This window comes from Mesoplodon densirostris, chromosome 6, assembly GCF_025265405.1.
Source record: "Mesoplodon densirostris isolate mMesDen1 chromosome 6, mMesDen1 primary haplotype, whole genome shotgun sequence".
NCBI lineage: Eukaryota > Metazoa > Chordata > Mammalia > Artiodactyla > Ziphiidae > Mesoplodon > Mesoplodon densirostris.
The window spans coordinates 107,148,788-107,167,754 of NC_082666.1; the positions used below are offsets into that span (position 1 = coordinate 107,148,788).

The window sequence follows — 18,967 nt, forward strand, 5'->3', positions numbered from 1 at the left end:
CTCTGGCCTGTTCACAGAGCTGCCAAAGTGGTCCCTTAAAATTTAAGCCTGATTGTGCCACTCTATACTCAAAATCGTCCAGTGAATTCAATTTAATTACAATAAATCCAAAGTTCTCACCAAGGCCTCAAAGTCCTTTTTGATCTGTTCTCCCCTTCTCCCATGTCTCTCTTGGCCTCATTCCTACCACTCTCCCCCTTGTTTTCTGTAATCCAGCCAAACTTGCTTCTTCTGCAGCTTTTACTAAAACACTACTTAGTAGACAAACAATTTATTTTAAATTAGGCAAAAAATTTAATAAGACACTTAACCAAAGAAGACACATGAATGGTAAATAAGCAACATTTTAAAATGTTCAGCATTATTAGTCATCAAAGAAAAATTAAAACCACAATGCAAATAACTTCACATCTACTAGAATGACTAAAATTAAAAAGATTGATAGCATCAAATGTTAGTAAGGATGGAGAACAACCAGAAGTCTCATACATTCCTGAAGAAAATGTGAAATGATGTACTACTTTGGAAAACAGTTTGGCATTAATACAATCCCCTAATTTCACCCCCTAGGAATTTAAATGAGAAAAATATGTCCACACAAAATGTGTACATGAACGTTCATAGAAACAACTTTATTCATGATTGTGAAACTGAGTAGAATCCTGTGGGGCTTTCCCAGTGACAGACTCAAAGTGTTCCCTGCTTCTTGTTTGTAGAACAAAGCTTTAGTCTCCTAGGCCTCCCTTGATTTCCAAAGAGCAGTTAATGATTATAGAACTGACCAAATTCAGAAACAAAGGAAAAGCAGTCAAGCAAGAAAAGTAACAATAGATTGAAAAACAGTGTTGTCTCTATCCCTTTCTCCTCAAGGGCTATAGATAACAGTCTGACACATATCCTTGATGTGGTGCTCCAAGGACAATGGTGCTTCAAGGACAAAGGACAACCCTCTCTGAAAAAGTGTCAGCGTTACACCCCTTATCAGACCCTTAATTGCCCTCCCCACCATGTTGTGATGGTTATGAAATTCCTGAGCCCAGCTGGGCAATGAGACCTGTCCCAAATAAGAAAAGGCATCTTCCCTGTCCCACTGCCACTCTATAGAAGGAAAGTATATGTGCCTCGACCAATTAGTAAACGAAATTTTCACCTTGGAGCATTCCTTTGTTTTCTGGCTATAAAAACTGATCAATAGCACATGTTTGGGGTCCACTCCCCCAGACTACTAGAAAGTCAGCCTGCTGTTCTGGCAGAGACACTTTCCTCTAATAAATTCTATCTTCTTTACGTTCTGCCTTGTGTCTGGAAATTCTTTTCCAACCCATGTATGGACCACGACACTTGAGCGTTTTCTGTAGGCACTAAGGCTCTCCACCTGATGGAGGATTTGACTACATGCTGATCACAAGCATGTAGGTCCCAGACTGGTTGGAACAAGAAGGCTGATGATTAAGGTTCCCAAAACATCACCCTGTCACCTCTCCACCAACTAATCAAAAGAATGTCCATGAACTGATAATTCACCCTGAGACCCTCACTCCTAATGTTGTCTTTAGAAACATTTGCCCAAAAGTCTTCAGGGAGTTTGGGTCTTTTGAGCATTAGCTGCTTGTTATCCTTGCTTCGCATCCTGCAAATAAACACTGTACTTTCCTTCACCACAACTGGTATCAGTAGATTGGCTTTGCTCTGCATTGGGTGAGTGAATCTGTGTTTGGTTTGGCAATAATTTGGGCAACCATGAAGGGGCCACCATCCCTAGTGGGCATCTCAACCATAGCACACTGGCCCCTGACCAGTGGCAGCTCATGGATACTACTCAGCAGCTGCTTGAGCACCTTTGTCTCAGAGATGGCCCTGAACACTTGCCACTGAGCAGGCATCATCGGCCCATGGCACTTTTGATTTCTGTGGTAAAGGGAAAAAGACACATGCTTTGCTGGTTGAGATTTCTCTAGTAAGTAGTGGAACTTGTGTGTGATAATACCAGGGTATTCATTCTCTTAGCCATTTGGGTCTGTCAGTGGCTAAACATTTGTTGGGATTTTCCCTTTTGGGCTTAGGAGTTTGAAACCCTGAGAGACTACATTTGTTTGTTTGTTTGAGATTTTAAGATTACCAGCCATAAACAACTGAGAAGGGGTAATCAGAGCTCTGTTTCATCTTATATTCCCTACGGTGTATTTTGCAGAATTGGGAAATTCTTAGGTCTTACTTTCACGGGCTCATACCCATGAAAAGGAGAAGGTGATATTTTTTCTAAAATCATGTGGTCACAGTATTCTTTAGGCTCTGGAGAATAATGCCCCAGAGGGGGCACTTTTTGACATTCTAAATCTTGTTTTTGCATACGAAAAAGCTGGCTTGTTAAAAGTATCTCTTCACTCTTCTGACCAGAAGGAAACAAATCTTACTAGGAGGAACTTACATTTTTCTCCCTGTGCCTTTGAAATGTAAATGTTCTACCCTGGGCTCTAATGTACTCTCACTCACTCTTGTCTATACCATCGCCAATTCCTGAGACTGAGGGGGGAAAAAAAGGGAGAAGAGTCCTTTTTAAACTCAGGCAGGGAAACTGTGAGATCTCTGTTTGTCTGGAATGTATGTATGTCCATGTGTACATTATAAATATATCTCTTTTCCTTTGGATGGTATTATCAAAGTTAGTTTGTAAATTAGCTCTATTTAATTGACTTAAAGGAAATTAAGCACTTACAGAAATTCTCAGAAATATAAAAGAAACTAACTTGAATGAATTTCGGATTCATGTGATCTGAAAAATATTCAATATTAAATTTGGGATAATGGCTGACTTGGTCTAATGTCTCATAAAGTTTTCTTGGGTAATCTAAACATAATTTTTGAGAACAAGTGAATAAAATAGAGGTAAATGAGACAAGAGTTTTTAGGTGAACTCTGGGAATAATTATGTTTTAGGAATGTCTACTTAAAAATAGCTTTTCTGGAAGTTTTAGTAACTTGAAATTTTAGAGTTTAACTAAATTAAGCTAAATGATGAGAATTCATTGAATACCGAGGTCTTTTCCAAATAAAATAATATACTGAAATATTAATTACTAAACATTGGCTTCCTTTTACAGAGAAAGTAAAGATATTTAAGACTATTAATAAGTATGTTTGGTGTCACACTGAGACATTTTCCATAAGAAAGCACATATTTTTAGAAATTATAAATAGCATTTATTTATAAATTTGCCAATCTACAGAATGCTAATGTAAAGAACAGCTCATAATTGCTTACTTCTTAATTTTCACTAGGAATTTAGGTTTTTAAGACTTGAGAATTCTAATTAAATATGTAATTAAAGCCACTAGAAATAATGAGAACATTTTCATATACAGGGTAATAGGATGTGTGTTTTCATTAAAAGAAGGTATGAAGAATAGGAATTTATTTTGTTAAAGGAAAAGGAAGTAATTTTGTCTTAAAGCTGGTTATTTCTAAAGAGGAAATAAAATAAAGGGCAAGTTAGTATGAATATAGAAAGTTGTAGATTTCTGGGGAAAAAGTAATCTTTAGAAAGAAATTCTATGTGTCGTCAGGACTCACTAAGATTAGAATGAATTTAATTGAGTAAATGAATTTTAAGATTAAAAGTCAAGTGGTACAAAAACTTAAAATTTTTTTCTCTCTCTTTTAAGAGAAAAAAGTTTTCTTGGAATATTGATTTGCTTTTGATTAAGATTGTAAATTTTCTTTACCTTTTAGATAATCTGTTATAACTTTCTGTACTTGCTTTTAAAATCTTTCATTGTAACTTTGCTTAAATGCATAAGCATTGTTTCACAGTGGTCTGTAATCCTATTTGACCAAGTGTCTTGAAACTTTTTAACATTTTGGATAAACTTCTCAAGGATAGAATCCTAATGAAAGATACTTTGACCTCTAGATACCTTTGGGATGTTTTGGAGGACCCCTAAGTCATCTCAAAGAGAGATATTAAACTAATTAGGATGATTTGGTATGTTATGGGAGGCACTGTCAATTGATTAGAGATAAATGTATCTCCAACCTTCTTAGGTTATACATTTAGATTATACTAAATATCATTAATATAGATATTCTTATGTTATATGACATTAAATAAAATTTCTAAAATTTGAATATGTCAAATTTGTATGTTACAGAAGTAAACAAATTTTTTTTTGTCAATTGCATTTTAACCAGCTCTTTAACTGTGTCTTTTTAAGTCTTTTTATCATTCATAGATGCTTTTGCAAAAATGCTTCATCTTCAGGAAGATTCATACTAAAGACTTTCTGACAAGTGCAGGTTTCTGATAACTTTCAAATCATACCATTGAATTGGGTAAGAGATTAAAGAATTCTAATGGAAATCCCGATGGTTTCATAAAGGTTAAGGCTGCAAACTGTAAACAGCTCAAATGTTCCTCATCAAGTGAATGAGTAATTCACATCAGCAATAAAGGGGAATGAAATATTAATATACATAACATGGATGAATCTCAAAACATGCTGAGTGAAAGAAAACAGGAACCAAATACACACTGTTAGATTCTATTTATGGAAATTTGAGAATGGGAAAACTATAGTCACTGAAAGCAAATCATCATATCACTTTTGTAGGAAGGTGAGGATTGACCACAAAGCAGCCTAAGGAAACTTTCTGGGTAATGGAAATTTTCTGTATCATGGTTGTGGTAGTGATTACACAACTGTACATATTTGTCAAAATTTATCTAACTGTGCTATATACTTAACATGAGTGCTATTAGTTGTATGTAAATTGTACCCCAATAGGGGTGATTAAAAGGAAATATATATTATGTATGACATATAAATATATCTTTACATATATTACCCATATATCATGACAATAGAATAAAATATGTTCTTAGTGATTAAATTGCCATTTAGCCAACATCCAGAATGCCAAACATCCTTATTTTTTTCTTGTTTTTCTTTCTCTAACCTTTCAAAAAGCATCATTTTTAAGAGTCACATCAACATTGCTGATTAGATTTGCAGTAATTTGAAAACACAGAAGACATTCCTTTTAAAAATATAAACAAAAGCTTCTTTCATCTGCTCTCTAGATCTTTTTATTCTTATGCCACATTCTTTACACCAGTTGACCAATTGAGTTAGGCACTCATTTCCTTTTTCACAAATCTTTGTTGTGTTTCTGCTAGTTCTGCATTAGGGACTATTAAGGAGGAAAACCACTGACACAAAATGGTTTCATTTGTGCTGAAGCCCACGATACCACGCATATATTTAATACCTAACCTACTTGCAATTTCGACCTTCACCAGAAATGTTATCTTAATTCTGAAATCTGCAATTTTCTGGTCGGCACCAATGTGGTAATCTATCACAGGGGCCCTCTCCATCTCCCCCAACCCAAGAAGAAGAGGCAATCTGCAAGATAAAACTCAAGGCTTCCCTTCCCTACAAAGAGAAGATAGTACTGGTCCCAAATAACCTTTTTTTCTTTTGCTAATGACTTTCTTGCCCGCCCTCCTTTCTATAAAAACCTTCCACTCTGTAAAATTTCTCAAAGTGCCCTTCTATTTACTAGATGAGATGCTGCCCAATTCATAAAGCATCAAATAAGGCCAATCAGATTTTCAAATTTACTCAGTTGAATTTTGTTTTTTAACAAGATATGATCTTAAACAAGATAAACATTGCCCCTGTTTTCATCTCAGGTGGCCTCAGCCTGCAGCTGCTTGAAGCAGGATTTTAGTTCCTGGCCAGAGATTGAAGTCAGGCTGGGGCGGTGAAAGCACTAAATCCTAGCCACTAGACCACCAGGGACTAGTGACCAGTGACAAGGTCCTGGCCTGTCTGCTGTGTAGAAATGAATTTCCACAGAGATGGAAAGTAGTGAAACAAGTAAAGTGTTTATTAGGAGGACAAAGAATACATGTGGCTAGACACATGGGCGGGCTCAGAGAGAGTTGCGCTCACTTGGTAGTTTGAATCACTTTTATGGGTAATTTCTTCCAGGTTTCCTTTGACCAATCATCTTGCTTTGCCTGGTTCTGAGTCCATATTTGGTATACCTCAGGGTCCTCCCATGTTCATGTGCATCTCTTAGCCAAGATGGATTCTAGCGAAGAGGCCTATGGGTAGTTGACATCACTTACTATGGGGTGGTGCCCTCTCCCTTTTTGACCTCCAAGGAACCCTTCTGCACATGTGTAGCTGGGAAGGTCTCCTTGACTACGAGAATGAGGAACATCTAGTCTTTTATCTCTTATCTGGGCAGGGCACAGCCTCCTTTCTCGATTGCCCTGTTATTGATATTTTGGAGTTTCTGTCCAGAGGGAATGAACTCCTGCTGCTTACCCTGGGGCCCATTTATCTCCTGCCTCACTTTCAGAGAACTCACAATCTGCTGTGAGAGACAGTCAGAATATGAGCACACACACACAAATCATTTTAAAGCCCGATAGATTTGAAGTCAATAGAAAAGACATTGAGGGCTTCCCTGGTTGCACAGTGGTTAAGAATCCACCTGCCAGTGCAGGGGACACGGGTTCAAGCCCTGGTCCAGGAAGATCCCACATATCGTGGAGCAACTAAGTCCGCAAGCCACAACCACTGAGCCCGCAAGTTGCAACTAGTGAAGCCCATGAGCCTAGAGTCCGTGCTGCGCAACAAGAGGAGCCACCACAATGAGAAGCCCTCACACTGCAACGAAAACCCAATGCAGCCATAAATAAATAAATAAATTTTTTTTTTTTTAAAAAAAGAAAAGACATTGAAAAAGAAATGGGCCTCCTTTTGGTAAGGAAGTCAGAGGTTTCTCTGTAACTTCGTTTGAGAACAATAAGCCATGTCTTTTCCTTCTTCTACATTTTCACTCCCCACTGCTGACCCCAACAAAATGCTGAAGACAGAATTTGCACTCAATAGATTACCTTTTAAATTGATGTAAAAGTATAAAGTATATTTATGTGCGTTAAAGTATGGAAGGGCATACATTTGGAGCATAAAAGCTCAGTACCTGCTGGAAATATCATATAATTGATGAATATAAAACTAATTATATAATAGGGAAATTAAAAAGAAATTTCAGGCTGTGTAGAGACTAAATTAAGAGAACAATAACATATATAATAGCTGAATATTTTGGCATTTGAAATTATAATTTAAAAAATAGATAAGAGAGGAAGAAATAGGAGTCTTAATTAATAACTGAAGGACAAAGGGGGGATAGGTAGCTTATTTAGCTTATTTCTGCCTTTTTAGTTGCAGAAAATATCAGTTTTGAAACCAGATATGGTTGCAATGTATTAGTTCTGCACAAAGTGCTAGGATGAGTTTCCCCACACCCACAGTTTGGGGATAATGCTTTACTCATAACTCATCTTTCATGCATTTGCCTAAATTCTTGTGGAATACAGCTGGACGTGCAGCTCATAAATATGACCTTTGGATGTATTTTAAACACTACTGAACTCCATTGTAATTTTACATATTAAAGCCTCTGGGCTCTATTTACTCTTTCATTATATAACATTCACTTATCTTATGAAAAACGCTGTGATTCACTGTTGGTCTAACATTTTTTTTTCACTTATTTGGATGATTTTTAGAATCCAAACTGTATTGTTATTTATCTTGGAAAACAGAAACACTTTCGGGAGTCAATTCTCTGAGTCCCAAACCCCTCACCTGACACCCTCTTGTGGTGCTGTGCCCTGGGGGGAGGATACAGCAGGATCTGCAGGTGGAGAGGCCTAGAGAGCTGAGGGTATTATGGGTCTGGTTTATCGCCAAGATTAGTCAAGCCCCAAATTATAGTGTTGAGGGAGAAACTTTTCACGTAATGAGGTATGGGGAAGTCATTTAGGCTTATACATGGTTCAGTGTAAACTTTGTGTGAACTGAAAGAGCCTGTCAAACACACACAGCACATCTGCTTTAACCATTAAGGAAAAGAAATGTCTGATTCAAAAAGAAGGGTAAATGACTCCCTTCTTATGATGCCCATGTTAACACCCTCTCGAAGATGAGGCTCCTTTCCCACGTGCCAGGATCCTACTATCTCACTATATATGTACTAAATCTGTCTCTTTTGAAATCTTTAAGGAATAGACCCCTGTCATGTTTGATGTATGTTCTTTGTTCTGATAAAGTAAAAGACTACCATGCTTCAGTGGAGAAGTTCCTTAGAGCCTTTTGAGGGGCTGCCTCCCAGATTATAGCCCTCAGCTTGGCTCAAATAAAACTATTTTCTGTTCCTATTATAAATTCTTTATTATTTCCCTCCACAGTGTGTTATTCCTTATGAAGTCCAGCTGTTCTAGGCTGACACCAAGCCACCCTGAAGCAGCCATCGTGTCTTCATTGCCTCTTTCTCACATCTGGGTCCTTGAAGGTTGCTGAGATCACACTTGCTCGTCTGTGTCCATGGAACCCAGGGCAGAGCCCAGGTCCTCCCACCAGGGCCCTGGATTCTGGTACCAAACCCAGGAGAAGGTGTGCTCTAGTGAGATCAGCCTCACCTGGCACCAAGGCCAAGATCGTCATGTGTTTCTTCCCAGACTTCTTCTGTGGGAAAGGGTTTTGTGACATTTTGTTTTCCCTAGTTCACCCTAGAGAGATGCAAGGAAGTCTGATGCAGACTTTCCAGCTTATAAACATCTGAGGGCTGTGTCTCAGGTCAGGATCAATGTTCCCTTTTCCATGGGCATTCAAGTCAGTGAGGCAGCCTGACTTGAGGGCCAGGACTCTGCCTCTGTAGTCCTGGAGTTGATGGCTGAAGGCTGCGGACAGGGGCGCTGCAGTTCTGCCCAAGGGGAATTAAAGGCCAAAAAGCCCTGGTTTCTGCAGGAGTCTGATCATCGCCTGGAATGTATGCCAGTTAACATATAATTTCTTTATCCTATTTATTCATTATTGTTATTTCTCATTGTACTTTGGGACTCAATTTTTTATTGTTATAGAAATCCAATGTTTTCAAAGATTCTCCCTCAAGGATTCTACTGTTAACATTTTTCATTAAGAGAAATGCCTGTCTATTCCAATCTTTCTTTCCCTCCATTATTGACCGTGTCTTTTCTAGGTCTTGTCCTTGTCTCCTGGGCCACAGTCAGTAATGTCTCCACTTATGTATTCTGAGTGCGTGATCATTTGCTCCAAGGGATTCTGCTGAATGAAGTATAAATTCTGATATCTTTCTCTTGCAAACTTTCAAAACCTACAAATAAAATGAAGATATGGGCAATATAAAATGAAAATATAATTTTCCATTCTTATTAATATCTATCTTTATTTCAATAGAATTCAATTATTGGCCCCTGGTGACTATATTTTTCAAAAGAATTCCCTAAATAATTACCAGTAATTCACTACTCCAATGTAATGTAGAAGATATTCTTAGTGTATTCTTCAAATTCATGTTGATGGAATGCTCAAGTTCCCTATATCAAATTGAGCTCCTATATTCCCTCTGATTAATAAAACTAAGATATGTTTGCTAAAGATTGTTGAAAAACAACGTTTTAGCTTGACATGGACAGTACAAATATAGTATCACTAAGGGTGAAAATTTAGTATATGTCCTGTGGACTACCAATTTCATGTTCCACAATCACAATCGAACCATTTAAATACAGAATTATTTCCTAATTCTGTTAAATAAACCTCATTATAAATAACAAGCATTTTGAAAGCTTTAAATTTTTAACTATAGCTAATTAATTTGTACCTTTTCTCCTCTATCAACAAAAATTGACTTTCATGGTTAACTCAGTTAAAAAATAAAACAGCACAATAGGAAAGAAGTAAAATATCTCCATTGCCTACAATATATAATAATATATATAAATATGCTGATGAAAAAAACGTGGGTCTGCTCTCCCATGTGCAGTAAAGCAAATCTACTGACAGCAGGTTATGGCGAAGGAAAGTGCAGTGTTTACTGCAGGTGCCAGGCAGGGAGTTCAGGTCAGCTAGTGCTCAAAACACCTGAACCCCCTTTCCTGATGGGTTTCATGGAAGCATTTTTAAATACCAGGTGAGAGAGGGGAATCACAGGGTATGTGATCAGCTCCTGCACAATTCTTTGGTTGATGTGAGGTAACAGAGCAGGGTCACAGTGGTTAACATTATCAATCCTCAGGCTCCAGTAAAAGATCTCCTACTTAAAACAGTTTTAAAACTTAATAAAAATAAACATTAACTGAGTAGAGGGAAGGTATCCTCAATTTCAGAACAGTGTAAAGTCAGCAAATATCACAACTGATGCATCCCTTGAAGATACTGATCTTGACTGGTTGCAATTTTTAAGAAAACACATTTGGGTAAAATTAACTCTGCACTTAAAAAAATTGAGTCACAGGTTTTAGGTTTTCTAAATGCTCTAAAAGTACTTATTTTTCCTTTCCAAGAAGGGACTTTCAACCTCCCCCAAAGTAAAAGGGCAGTGCCTCTTGTATTGCTTTCTCTCACTGAACACACGGAAGAAAAATTGCATCATGTTGGTGTCTATCTGAATAATGTGCTCAGGGCTCTCCCTGAGTTGCTGCATGGTTCTCATTTGCACGTGGGAGCCAATGGGTCTAAGTGCAGGCCACCACAAGATGTGCCACTATGGCATGTGGATTATTTTGAGCTGAAAACAATCAAGGCCCAAAAGACTCAGGAAGAGCCTTTGAACTTCCCCCTTATTGCCTAAAATAATTTAAGACAGGAGGCCTGTCCCAGGAAGAAGCTATCACTAGAGATAAATGTAGTATAACACTAGGTGTGGTAGAACAGGAGGAACATTGAAAAGCCCATTTGATCAAAATCCTCTCTGTGGGGCTTCCCTGGTGGCGCAGTGGTTGAGAGTCCGCCTGCCGATGCAGGGGACACGGGTTCATGCCCCGGTCCGGGAAGATCCTACGTGCCGCAGAGCGGCTGGGCCCGTGAGCCATGGCTGCTGGTCCTGTGCATCCGGAGCCTGTGCTCCGCAAGGGGAGAGGCCACAACAGTGAGAGGCACGCATACCGCAAAAAAAAAAAAAAAAAATTCTCTCTGTGTCTCATTGTCTTTGGATGGCTCAGCAAACATTTGTTTACCAAACATTAACTCTTTTTAACTTCCTGTGAATTACCTTACTTCCCCTTGAAATTTCAGACCCATACCTCCTTCTGATGCCGAAATTTGACCTCTGTGCACTGGTATGGAATCGAATTCCGGGGCAGAGTTTGGGTGAAGTAGAAAAGAATAGGTTTATTGTGTTGCCAGGCAAAGGGGGACACAGCAGGCTAATGCCCTCAAAACTGTGTGTCCCAACCTGGGGGGATTTGGTGAGGAGTTTTATAGCAATGGTTCAAGGTCAGGGTTGCTGATAAGGATGATGGTGTGTTCAGGGCCTGCAATCCTTTAATCTGGCCTCAGGTGGTCTCCTGATGAGCTTCTATGCTTCTCAAGGTTATCAAACTCTGACCTTCTCTCTAGAATGAAGGATGCTTCATCAAGTAGTTAACATTTTCCATTTGTTGGGGGTTTGAGTTCTGTAGAAGAGCTCAAAGTTATTGTTATATGTTTCCCTTGAGGCAGAACCAGGATCTTGTCCCAAAGCTGCACTATTGTTTCTTGACAGTTCCTCCCTTGTCTCTGCAGCCCCTCCCTTCCCTGATTAGCAACTATTTGACCCTACCCTTTGGAATTCAGGGAAGGTTGTGGAGGCTGAAGCCTAGTCCCTGCAAACAAGAAATGGGGGACACAGAAAGACTTTAGTGCCCAGGAACCCCACAGGGTCCTGCTCAGTTTCACTTCTCTTTAGTCAAGAATATATATATGTCACCTTGTCTTACTGTCTTTGGAATTCTTCATACTTATGTGAATTCCCCATGTGCACATAATAATTTAATTTTCTCTTGTTAATCTGCCTTATGTCATTTTCATTGCCCGCCAAAGAGCTAATGTTACCCAAAAACCTGGGTTTGCCTCTTGGTGGGTGTCAAGCTGAAAGGCACAACAAAAACAAAGATTGGGAGAAGAAAGGATTTGTTACTTGCAGCAAGTAAAGAGAACACCGGGGGTCTTTCCCAAAGCAGTGATTTCCTGAACAGCAAAATTGGGGAATTTTTAAGCTAAGGGTATATGCATATTCATGAAGGGGTTTGGGTGGTCCACAGAGTCCAAGCTTTAGTGGACTGAAGTCATGAGGGTCAGAAAAGGTCAATATCATCATTCCTTATGTTCCCAGTTGATCAGGCTAATCTTTACCATTGAAAGAGAACTGGGAGTCTTTACAATTATCTTTGCTATTGTTACTTCTTTGACCTGAAAACAGTCCTTTGATTCTGCATTATTTTGTTCCCTTAAGATTATTAATTACTGAGACCCTTTCAACGGCAAGCATCCTGGCCAGGCTTAGATTGCAAAACAGCTTAGGCCAAAAATGACTCCTAGATATACATATTATTAAACTTTTGTTTTATTTTCTCCTGTTAATCAGTCTCACGTCAATTTAATTCTTAGACCAGCTCAAAATGTTACCTGAAACACTTCTTTTGTTGAGCCAAAAGACACAACCAAGCCAAAGGGCAGGTGAAGGAAGGGTTTATTACTTGTAGCAAGTAAGGAGAACAGCAGGGATTTTCCCCAAACGGTGGCTCCTTGAACAGGCAAATTGGGAAAGTTTTAAACTGTCAACTGAAAAAAAAAAAGCACAAACTGAGAGTTGTGAGTTAAGTTTTATTTGGGGCAAAATGAGGACTATAGCCAAGGAAACAGCCTCTCAGATAGCTCTGAGGAACTACTCGAAAGAGTTAGGGGGAAGGTCAGCATGTATGTGATTTTGGTGAAGGGGGACACATGTAATCAGGGACACATTTTGGCAGAAATTTGCTGCTAGTCACGAAATGGTGGCTGCTAGTCACAAGGAGCAGATGTCTCCATTAATGATTTTAGTGCTTTTCTAGATATGAGAAGATAAAAGAAACTGGGCTCATAAAATCTGAAAATATCGAACTATCTGAAGGCCTGTTCTGCCGGGTTTTCTCAGAGCATAGACTGCCTCATTCCTGATCTCTGTCCTGAATTCCATTCAGGGTGTGTTGAAGGTTGTGAAACAAAATTTATATTTTATGGCAAGACAAGAGAAATGTAAACATAAATTCTTCTCTGCCCTTTGGTCTCCTCTCTCCCCACACTGTGCATTGTGCATCTGCATTATACATTGACCAAACCTCCCCCATAGGCAGGGACACTTGCTCAACCATAAAGAGGAACATTCTCCTAACATCAACAAGACAACTCCCTCCTTAAGAGCTAACATTTCTTCTTGACCTTGTAAGGGGTTACATGACCAGCAGGATGGCACTTAGATCTGAATTATGTAAACGTTCAATAAAATGTCATTTGATGTACAGCCCTCTGTCTCAAAAAAAACTTATACACCTCCCTGGGTTTCTAATGGGCAGAACAGTTTTCAGAGTTTTCTGAGATGCTCTTCCCAGGTTATAATCCTCAAATTTGGCTCAAAGAAAAATTTCCAGTTCTCTTTTAGATCAAGTGATTCCTTTTTTGTCAAGGTCAGAGACTACAGTGGCTAGTGACTTCATTCTTATAGAACCAGATGGTAAGGGACAATTTTATTTCACAAGATCATTAATTACTGAGACCTGTTCAAGAGCAAGCATCACGACCAGGCTGAGATCACAAATGATTTAGGCTTAAAATGGCTTCTCTTATGTCAAAAAGTTATGTTTGATTCTTTTTCTTTGGGGACCCCCTACTCCATTTGCCTACAGAAGGGCAGAGGAAAAGTTCTTCCTCTCTGACAGTCTTCATGACTGCCTGGAGAAACAATGATGGACTCAGGAGTTCTTCTCAGCCTCGATGTGCACAGAAATCTTTATGCCTATGGTAAAGGGGCATGGAAAGGAGAGGGTTCTCACTGTGTAGAAGTTCAGATGCTTTCAAAGGCAGGCAATGTGCCCTGCACTATAATGCCTCTTGGGCAGGAAGAAAGTTTCCTGTACCCTTCTAGATTTTTCTGGTTAGTCTAGGAATTAAATTGACATGAGACAGATTAAGATTAACAGGAGAAAATCAAACAAAATTTAATAATATGTATACATGGAAGAGACCCAGGAGAACTCAGTAAATCTCCCAAATGGCTGAAATCCTCACCTTAAATACCACTTTCAACTAAAGACAAAGATGTTGGGTGGAGTGGTTTGGGACTTCAAAGGGGAGGAAGGCAATTCTTCCTCGGACCTCATACGTGAAGTCACCATACCTCAAGGGGAAATTCAGTTTGCACTGCAACTTCAACTAAAGAACAGTTCTTCGTGTAGCACTGCCGGATATTGGAAGATACACAGGCCCCTCGGCCGACCGAAGGCATTCCCTCATTGAGGCAGTTCGCTAGCCGCAGAACACCCTGCTTTAAAAAGTTGATTCAGTTTAGGGCACAGTGGGTAGCTTGTGTCTCTTTTACTTGTTAGAAAACACACGTATTTAGGCTGCGTGTCAATCTAGACATGGCGTCTATAGCGAAAAGCCTGGTTTTCCCATTTTGAAAGCTCCATTCTTGCAGCCGGAAAAAACCTGAAAAACACTGTTGTTGCCATGTTTCTAGTCCCTGCAGGCATGGCTCTGAGGGAAAAAAAAGAGTTTTCTCGAAAGAAAGAGGGTGCTTCCAGGTCCTGGGTGGGAGCTCTTCCTGCCCTGCTCTAGAGCTAAGGGGAATCTCAACGGGGGCCCTAGCCTCAACGTAAGGTCTTGATTTGGCATCCAGAAGGGTAGGCGTGAAGCAGGTTCCCTGAGGCCTTAGTCGCAGTTCTGCATTCGTTTAACGGCAGTAAGTGTCTAGAGACTCGTGGCCCCGTCGCGTCAGCGCCAGTTTCAGGACAAGAACTCTGAGGACCCGCCGGCTCCCCTGGGCTTGCTGGGCCACACTCAGACCCGTAGGCCCTTCAGGGTGCCCCAGGGTAGGCCGAGGGAAGGGTAACACACTGCAGTCTACCTTGGGGGAGCTAGATGTTGATGTTCCAACTACCGGGTTTTTTTTCTTTTTTGCAAGAACCCCTAAATATCCTGTGCCCTCCCTTACCTCTTCAGAACAGTCCCTCAGAGCTATCTGAGAGGCTGTCTCCTGACTTAAGTCCTCAGTATGTCCTCCAAATAAAACATAATTCTCAACTTTTAGGTTGTGCATTTTTTTTCAGTCCACATTTAATTGTATGGCTCATGTAGGCACTATGCCTAAATGTAATGGGATGAGCTGTAAATTATTAAAACTAGATAAATTCTGTCAGCTCTACCACTAGCTGAGATCAGGCTTTCTTCTCTGGATACTTCTGTCATAGACCTTGGCAGATAGGGGGTCTGTGTTGGTCTTAAAATTATTCTTAGAATTGTGGGGACTCATTCATGCTTTCAACAAATTTTACTGCTTATATTCTATGTGTCAGTTACAGTGCTGGGTCTTGAAATACAGAAGGCAACACATGAAAGTACAAGGATAAAACACATTTTCTGCCATATTAACTTTTTTCATTCATTAATTCATCCTTAAGTCATTCAACACACATCTTCTTATTGAATACTGATGAGGGATCAAATGCTAGGCTAAACACTGAGTATATAACTGCAAATGAGATGGATAGGCCCTGATTTTGATGTCACTACTATCTTTTGTCGTGCCATATAGTGGGACAGCTTCATTATTCCCTTTACCGTAAGTTTTGGGTTTTTTGCGGTACACGGGCCTCTCACTGTTGTGGCCTCTCCCGTTGCGGAGCACAGGCTCTGGACGCGCAGGATCAGCGGCCATGGCTCATGGGCCCAGCCACTCCGCGGTATGTGGGATTTTCCCAGACGGGGGCACGAACCCATGTCCTCTGCATCGGCAGGCAGACTCTCAACCACTGCGCCACCAGGGAAGCCCTACCCTAAGTTTTTATCACAAATTGCTAATGAAAATAAAACTGTTAGTGGAGTTTCAACATGCATAGGTAAATGAGAACACAGAACTCCCCTTTCGCGTGCCCCATTCTCCTCCTTCTAACTCCCTATGTGAACTCACTTTGTGCCAAGACCAAGAAGATGTGCCCCAATAAGAACCAAGCTGATTTCCTCACACTGACAGGGGATATTGCTTACTTAGAAGACTTGATGCTTAATTTTGATAAGCAACTAGAAGACCATGGAGACAACCTATAAAAATGATTTGTATTGGGAGAAAATACTAAAAAGGGTTAATGTGCTGTTCCACATGTCTAACCTCCTGGGATTAAACCACAGGCACCAAGGTCACCAAGGGTACTTGGCAACAATGAGCTAAAAATGAAAAAAAAAGAGCATCATACTGTTACTGTATTCATCTTCCCCCAAGGCACTCTCTGATAAACACCACAACCACTAAGGGAATTGAGAACAGCTTCCTTGTGGGGTAGGTTAGATATGCATCTTTTTCCAAGAAGTTAAATCATATCCAGCTATCAGCACACCTTACTTAAGGTGATTGTAATGTATGAGATTAAATGTTCCTACCTGACTGGAAACCTTCTTGTCCTCAATTCATTGGCTATACTGGATTTTTTTTCTTGGGTCAGACCTTCAGACTTCTACCAGAAATTGTTCCTTTGGGGAAACCAGGCCTTCCCAGAAACTCAGGAAACTGAAATGGAGACAGCAAGAGAGAAGGAAATTATTTGGACATATAGACCTCAATTGTTTGGTTTTAAGTAAACGTCCAAGCAAACATCTTCTAAATGGTATAATAACTTTAGGGAAATTCACAGTTTATAAGTTTGTGTACTCATAAACTGAACATATTATGATAAGAGTACAGGTTGCATTTTGTGTCTTCAACATAAGCAAACACTTCAAAAAAGGCCCAGTTATCCTTTGTTCATTAAGACACAAAGAAAGGGCAAAAAGGGCAAGTTTCTAAGTCTTTTTCTTTAAAATTTACTTCCTTTCTTCAGTCTTCATCAAGATCTTCAGGAAGTTAACTTTACTAAAGTTAATTATTCATAAAATAAACATAGGAACCTGCAGAAGACTATCTCACAGAGACCTGTAATGTACAATATCCATTGCATACATGCACCATGAGCTTGTCTTTTCTAGCACTGGCATACACAAAACTCTGTGTGTGTGTGTGTGTGTGTGTGTGTGCACATCTGTGTCTTTTTTTTGTTATGGAGCCATAGGGAGAAAATAAATCTATTGGCTGCAATTCAGTGATGTAGAAAGATTTAAGGGTAAAGGAAAAGGCTACATCAAGTGAAGCAATAAAGTCATGAGGTTGTGCTTCCATAATAATAACAATAGCAGTCTTCTGTAACCAAGGGAGCAGGCTCCTCAAATTATAGTCACACCTGTTAGACCATCTGCCCCAAAATTTCATACTATCATTAATGGAAAACAAATGGCACTGTCTCTCCTTCCCTTTATCCATTGGCCATTCTCATATAAACGATTTTTCTCTTCAAGGTCGTGCTCTTTCCTATCTGTTTAAAAATATTAGGATTTAGGAGGGGTGATACATAACGTGCCATGCCTTGGTACTTGTACCAGTGATGGCTCTGTAAGGAGCACTGGATTGTTAGGAGGCTATAAATTGAATTCCCCTAGAAGCAGAACCTGAGGCAATAATTTGAATGCAAACTGTTCATCTGGGAGGTGCTTCCAGAAAACTCAGAAGTGGAGTGGGAATTGAGAATGGAGGCATGGAAGGAAGCCAACAGAGGTGCATTACTGAATCAATTACTCCTGCAGGGAACTGCTGCCAGTACTTCAGGGGAGTTCTGTGAAACTCTATAGAACATGTCTCAGAGTTATCCCAAGAATTGGTGAGAAGCTTGAAGTACTTATCTTCCAGTCCCCTCTGTCCTTGGTTGAAAGCTACACCCAGATACATTAACTCCTGTACATTTCTGGCCTGCCCTAAGGTGGATAATTGCAGGTGGTAGCATGAGTCTATCAGCATATACTGGAATGATGAGTGCTGGGGAGATATGAGTGGAGCATTGAAACCATCTAATACAGTGGGGGCAGGAGATATTAATTATTGGCTTGCAAGTCCAAATGGTAACCTTAAATTCCTGGGTTAATGGTTTTACTTTGAGGTATTTAAGCATGATGTATGAGTAAAAATTTCCTCTATTAAATCAAGTTGAAGATCCTAAGTCCCTAATCTTCTGGAAAACTGTGGGTATCTTTTAAACAGATTTTTGAAAAGTAACATGATTAAGATTTCAAACTGACCATTCATTCATTCATTCATTCACTCATTCAACAAACATTTATTGAACACCTAGAGTATGCCATGGGTTAAACTAGGCACCAGTGTTAGTGTTACTAAAATCATTATCGTGCCACCTAGAAGTCAATGTATTGTGACACTCAAATAAGAAAATCCATAGTTACCGTAAAAATTATTACAGAGTGCTATAGGAAGACACGGTAAGACCTTAATTCATGCTGTGGACAGTAGTATATGGGGGATATCAGTAGGGCTTCCTGTAGAAGGCAATGGAAATGGATATGTAACATGAAGGAAGGGTGAATTTTTGAGGAAAAGAGAAGATAAATTCATGTTTGCCAGAAAATGAATGGTTAACGATCAGTCCAGAAAGGAGTTCCATTCATAATCAGTATAAGAAATGTCACTGGGGCTTCCCTGGTGGCGCAGTGGTTGAGAGTCTGCCTGCCGATGCTGGGGACACAGGTTCGTGTCCTGGTCCGGGAACATCCCACATGCCGCGGAGCAGCTGGGCCCGTGAGCCATGGCCGCTGAGCCTGCACGTCCGGAGCCTGTGCTCCGCAACGGGAGAGGCCACAACAGGGAGAGGCCCGCGTACCGCAAAAAAAAAAAAAAAAGAAATGCTCACTGGAGTGTAAGAAAAGAAGACAATGGAGAGGGTGGTAGAAGCAAGACCATGAATGGTCCATGTATGTATACTAAGTGCTATGGTCTAGTCTTTGTGTTCCCCTCCAAATTTATACGTTGAAATCT

At 39.8% G+C, this 18,967-nt stretch overlaps 1 long non-coding RNA gene across 1 annotated transcript in view; it reads right to left on the reverse strand.

Annotated features, from left to right (window-relative positions):
* Positions 1-16,610, reverse strand: part of LOC132492652 (uncharacterized) — a 406,999-nt gene extending 390,389 nt beyond the window's left edge. Inside the window, exon 1 of the long non-coding RNA XR_009532839.1 lies at positions 16,495-16,610. This is a non-coding gene — a long non-coding RNA (uncharacterized LOC132492652). The remainder of the gene's footprint in view (positions 1-16,494) is intronic.
* Positions 16,611-18,967: the final 2,357 nt, after the last annotated feature.